At 39.7% G+C, this 6,240-nt stretch overlaps 1 protein-coding gene across 1 annotated transcript in view; it reads left to right on the top strand.

Annotated features, from left to right (window-relative positions):
- LOC138157803 (neuroligin-1-like) overlaps positions 1–6,240 on the top strand; it is a 328,111-nt gene that overhangs the window by 1,274 nt on the left and 320,597 nt on the right. The window lies entirely within an intron of this gene.

Below are 6,240 nucleotides of genomic sequence, written 5' to 3' on the forward strand. Positions count from 1 at the left end.
GTGTGTGAGGGAGGGGGGTGTCCTGAGCTAATCTCAGCTCCCCGGCCTGGGGGGTGGGGGAATATGGGCTGCTTGCACACACGCAAAAACAAATAAAGACACACACACGTAGGGTTTCAGGGTCACTGCATCTGGAAACCTGAGAAGCGGTCAACTGGGCACTCAGGTTTTGGTTTAAGCACCCCTTTCCCCGGCAGGACTGTCAATATCACAGTCATAGGTAACTTTCCTTGAGTTGAATTAGAAGATTCTGCAGCTTCACCCACCCCTCACCCCTTTCCTTCACTCTTTCTCCTTCCCTCTGTTCCTGCACTCTCTCCGCCTCTTTCCCTCTTTCTCCCCACTTCCTCTCTCCTTCTCTCCTCTTTTTTTTTCTCTCTCTCTCTCACCCTTTTCCTCTCTATTTTGGTCTTTCTCAAAGCCCAGGCGACTCTAGCTAGAGTGCACTAGGCAGGCAAGCGGCTGCCTTTCTCAAGCATCCGTCCATTGCCAGGCCACTTGCTGGGTTTTCTTGCCTGATGGCGAGATGCATCCCCGTGTGTATGTTTCCCGGACTCGTTCTTGCAGTTGAATCCAGGACCTCAAAATCCCATTTCTTCATGCCCCTCTTTCCTTGCTGTTCCCCCCTAATATCTTTTCTCCTCTTGGGGTAGGATGATGAGTTTCCAGCAGGTATAATTAAAATGAGCCAGCCAGATGATTTAGAGTTACAGCCAGAAGTTACATTAGAATTAGGAAAAGCACACAGTGCATCCCCAACCATTTTAGGATCCCATATGCCTTCAGAGCCATCACGTTGATAGAGTTGATTTGTTTAATAGAAATATTGAGCTCCATGTGGGGGCATTATTGTTATAGTAGATAAGCTAAGAACAGCAATCCCTCTTTTTCCCCTCTGACCCTTTGTAGCATCATCATTTTTGGCTTTTCCTTCCTTTTAAATTGGCAAAGGGCCAATTTAATCTTAATCTCTCAGATAGGAAAAAAGCACAAAGAAGAAATGGAATTAGGGTTTTGTTTGTTTTTTGCAAACACGAAAGACAGTAGTTGGAGTGTTTAGTACTTTTTTTCTAAGAAAAATAACAAATATTTTTCAGGGGCTCCCTGCCTACCAGATATACATAGATGCCTACATGGTCTGGGCACTCAAGGGAGCTACACTTTCATGTATGTGCAGTGAAAGCCCACTCATCAATGTCATATCCAAATTCTTCATGTGGGATTGCTTCCTCAGGACATGGCAAGTGTTTTGTACAATTTAAGCACAGAACAGAGGAGCACTACGGTCGGGTTCTTCAAACTTTCCTTGTAGATTTTTCCAAGGCTCTTCCAGTTTTGAAAAAAAGCAGATTTCACCAATTCAGATGTTTATTTTTCTTTATTTTTCTGTTTTTCCTTCCCCCCCTTTTTATTTTTTTTAAAGAAACCAAAGCATCCTGACAAGAACTATTCAGGTGGAACTAGTTAAAATTTTCTTGCTTTTTTAGACTTTAGAGGCTCAATAAAATGATAGCAATAGAAAGGAAGAATCTTAAGGAATATTTTTCTCCCTTAAATAGGTATCTGAGAGGACAGGCATTGTCTTTATTCCACTGAGCTGGGTGTCACGTGGATTACATGCAGAGTGTAACTAGCAGAGAGGGGATGATGTGCCCTGGAATACTCAAGCTTACTAACTGTACTAACCAGTAACACTTAACATCTCCTTCCAGCAGTTTAAGTGAATCAGGGAAGGCAGTTAGGACAGAGTAGAGAGAAGGCCAGTGACAAGACTCAGAGACAGATGAACAAAGAGGTTAGATGGCAGGTGATTAAGGCTTCCCACTCTTCAGGTTTGCAGAGAATATGGCTGTTAATATTTAGCACCTTGGTCCAAGTGGACATGCTTGGGACTATTTTGTTGGAGGTGAGGCAGCCTTTTAAAGATGGGGATTTCAAGACAGGAAGGGAGGAGGAGGAGGTGGAGGAGGCTTGTAAATGGATGTGAGAGTAACTGGAGGATTTCGACGTGGGGAAAGGGCTAATTTTTAAATGAATTTGCATATTTCATAATCACTGATTCATATGCCAGCATGTGCCATAGGATTGTTGAAACCAGAGGACCAGCTGAAAGATGCATTTGCAATGGTTAAGTAATACTGATTGTTGTCAAGGGGGAAATGCTATTAACTTTATACTTGCATTTTCCCAGCATATGAGGAGAGGGAGTAGAATATAGAGAACATGATTTAGGGCTGTTCTGTAGCATCATGGAAATGGCTAATTGGTATATTTAAAATTTTTCCCAATTTTGCAAGCAGTATTTACATACTATAATCCACACATTAAAATTAATCTTTGTGCATGATGGAGGCAGTTCTTTGGAAGTGACTAGTTAAATCCTCCCACCAGCTTTTGAAAAAAAAATCAGTATTTGGAAAAAAAAACTATTTATTAGATGGATTAAAAGTGATAGTAACAATCCAGTTAGATCAGTGTCCAGAAGCAGCTGAGCAGACAATGTCAGAGCTACTCAAAGACTTGACTGGACTCCTGAAAAAAAATCATTTTATTTTAATATCTACAATAAGGACATAAAGTAGTTGTGTTTGGGTGGTAATTTCCATGAAAAATATTGTAGTCAACTAATGTTCTGGGTTTATTTCTGGGGTATTATATAGGTGGTTGTGTATAAAAAAATGGCAAAGAAAAGCCTCACTGAGCACTGAAATTAAAGGCACATTTTATAATGTTAGTGAAAAGAAAGGACATTGGCTAGTGAACAGGTTATTACTACTACACAGACTCATGTGGAACTTGTCAGGGCTCAGCTGGGGGTTTGCACCTGTTCCCTTCAATGGGCCTTGACCAGCTTCCCTTTTCCTGACTACTAACTTTCCAGCTGATGCTCTCTTCTATTTCAAAACTGAGTGGGATGTCTGAGCTGCCCAACCACTGCTAAGCTTTGCTTTACTTTCTTCTCCTTCCCCCAGCCTCCCACCACTGAAAGCCTGTGATGTCATTAATGTGGGGAACTCCCAGTGTAGAAATTCCCTCCACTAATGCAGATTAAAAGTGTTTCTAGGCATTCCAAAGAACCTATGATCAAAAATGTCATCCGCCTCCATAGACAACTAATGAGCTCTGAGTGCAGAATGAAGCAGACTTTTTTTCACTTTCTTATTTTTCTTGGTTGTGTGTGTGTTTTCTTTTGCAACATGGCTAACATGGGAAATGTTTTGCAAGACTTCACATGTATAATCAATATCATGTTGCTTGCCGTATTAAGGGGTGGGAGTTAAGGGGAGAATTTCAAACCCGAAATTAAAAAAAAAAGGTGTTAAAGTTTTTAATTATAATTTTGAAATATTTAATGAAACAACATGTACAAAAATAAAATGTACATAGGTTTACAGATTCATGGAGCTAGACGTAATATGGACCTGAGGGCCCTGCAAGGCCTTCATTTTACAGTTGAGGCCCAAAGAGAGTCACTTGCCAAGTTCACACAGATAATAAGGGTGTGAGGAGGAATTGAACTGAGGTCCTCTGACTTGAGAACGACTTCACTTTTTACTGTATATAGATCTAAAAAGCTGACTGAGGTGCTGTGACTTTAGGTGACTTCCACTATGTCTCACAGACAGCAGGGTTTGTAACTTTCTCTTCTTGACTAAAATTCTACCCTTCTATGTCTCCATGCCTCTTGTTCTAAATTAATTGAAATCACACACACACACACACACACATGCACTCATACACACAGGCACACACCCCTCTGTTTGTCACTATACACTCTTAATAGAGTGCTAAATAAAAATGACTATCCATTTTTTTATGATTTCCTAAAATTCTCCATAGCATACACTAGAGATATCATGTGTGCAAATCTTCCAACTCTTATGATACTTTACTTAGTATAAAACTATATTATTGTTTCTTAATTTTCATAATAAGATCATTGATTTAGATATGGAAGGCACCTTTGAAGCCATTAAACTTAATCCTTAATTTACATATGTGGAAACTGAGGTGAATAGGGTAATTGATTTGCCCCAATCACACAGCTAGGAAGTATCTGAAAAAGTATTTGAACCCAGGCCATCCTGATGCTAAATGCAGGGTCTTATATGAACCAATATTGGAATTTTGAATCTTCTTATTAATAATAAGGTGGCTAGATGGGCCATGGATAGAGCTCTGGGCTTGGAATCAGAAAGATTCTTCTTTGTGAGTTTAAATTCATCTTCAAGCACTATTAGCTGTGTGACCCTGTTGAAATTCATCTTCAAGCACTACTAGCTGTGTGACCCTTAACACTATTTGCCTCAGTTTCTTCATATGTAAACTGGAGAAAGAAATAACAAACCACTCTATTATCTTTGCCAAAAAAAAACCCCAAAAGGGTCCCACAAAGTGTTGGACATGACTGAAATGACTAATGATGATGATGATAATTTTACTCTGGAGTTTGTAAAATACTTTCCATGAATTAAATCAATTAATTCTCCCAAGAACCCTGGGGGATGGGAAATAGTTTCTGTTATGATCCATATTTTGCAGTTGAAGAAAATGTGGCTGAGAGTTAAAATAACTTGGCCTAGGCCATATAACTGATATATGTCTAAGGTAGGTTATGAGTTCAAACCTTGTCAATTCTAAGTCTTACTAACTTTTTTTAATCCCCCCAATTTCTAGCTTATGATTGTTAGTGCTTATTAATATCTAAAATTTGGGGGTTAGAGGATTTTAGTTCAGAAATTAAAGTTAGAAAATTAGTCTTGTGAGATAGAAATCTTCTCAACTCTTTCCACATGAAATTAGAGCATTCTAGAATGTCCCACATTCAGATGCCCAAGTGGCATCTCCAAATATCTATAAGGAGGTTGGATCAACAGGTCCATATGTTTTTGTCACTGGTGGAGTCCATTGATGCTGTCAAAAGTGCCTATGAAATTTGGCTAGGATTTGGCTTTACCTAGAATCATCTTCATGGAAAGGTGGAGGACACCCTTCTGTCAAGCACATTTGAAATGATTCTGCTTCGAACTTTTGAGGAATTCGTACATGGCTCCCCTTTTATCCAACAGTAAATAGGATCTCTTCACTGCCTGTTTCTGTTGCATGTGAGGGAAATTCTCAGTCAATGGTGCTGTACCTTTATTGCTGCTATTACTGCAGCCTTTATGGATCAGAGATGTGTCAGCATATTAGCTTTAGCCCCAATGCCTTTCTTTGTAAGAAACCTTATGGGCCTTGCAGCCCCTTTTTCATCCTGACACTCATAAACCGCTCAAGTTCTCATATTTATTATTTAATCTTCACCCTATATATAGCCACGGAGCCCTTCAATGTATGAATGTGGAGCCCCAAAGTGACAGGCCAGCGTGAGTGGGACTAATGAGTTTTAATAATACCCATATTAGGGGCTGGGAAAGGAAGTTTAATTAAGAAAAACAAGTTAAGCATGACATTCATTTTGGAGCAAAGTAAAGTGAAGTTCCAGCTACAGCTGTAAAATCAGGTGCCACAGCGATCCATCACAAGACGGGGAAAAAGTACACCAGGCTGGCACTAAGAGGACTTATTGAGTTTCACATGGTAGGATCCAGAAGGAGGAAACACAAATTTGTTTGGGAGTGTCAGTTCCAAAGTGTCTCTGTTTGACTCAGTGTTATGGTAGCTTTCTTTTTCAAAGTTTTTAATGAGTGAGTGATTTGTCCCAAACCACTTTTATGCAGCATGTCCCAAAAGTCTTAGTACAGTTTTAAGCTTAAATAGTTGAAATTTCCTAGGATGGTAGATCTTAGACTGAGGGTAGGAAGAGTCCTCAGAAGCCACATAATCCAACACACTCTGGTTTCTTGGCAAAAATGCTTGCAGCTGTTGACCTTTCTTACCTTTCCTTCTCCTATAGGAAAATGTTTTCTTCTTGCTATGTATTATGGTGTTACTTGATTATACAGTTTTGTGGGGTTTGTTTCTTTCCTCCATTATGAGGGATAATGGAAGGAGCCCCAGACTTGGAGTCTGAAAGATCTGGGTTTAAATACCACCTTCATCATTTACCTGTATGGCCACAGGGAAGTTAGTTCAACTCTCTGGGCTTCAGTTTTCTCATCTGTAAAGTGGGGGTACCAAAAACCATCATCTAACTTACAGGTTCTTGTAAAACATAAATTATATCTATATCAAGTGCTTTGCAAACCTTAAAGCTCTCTCTCTCTCTCTCTCTCTCTCTCTCTCTCTCTCTCTCTCTCT

This window comes from Petaurus breviceps, unplaced genomic scaffold, assembly GCF_028583685.1.
Source record: "Petaurus breviceps papuanus isolate PSGF00001 unplaced genomic scaffold, PetGlider_PUasm1.0 173, whole genome shotgun sequence".
Taxonomy (NCBI): domain Eukaryota; kingdom Metazoa; phylum Chordata; class Mammalia; order Diprotodontia; family Petauridae; genus Petaurus; species Petaurus breviceps.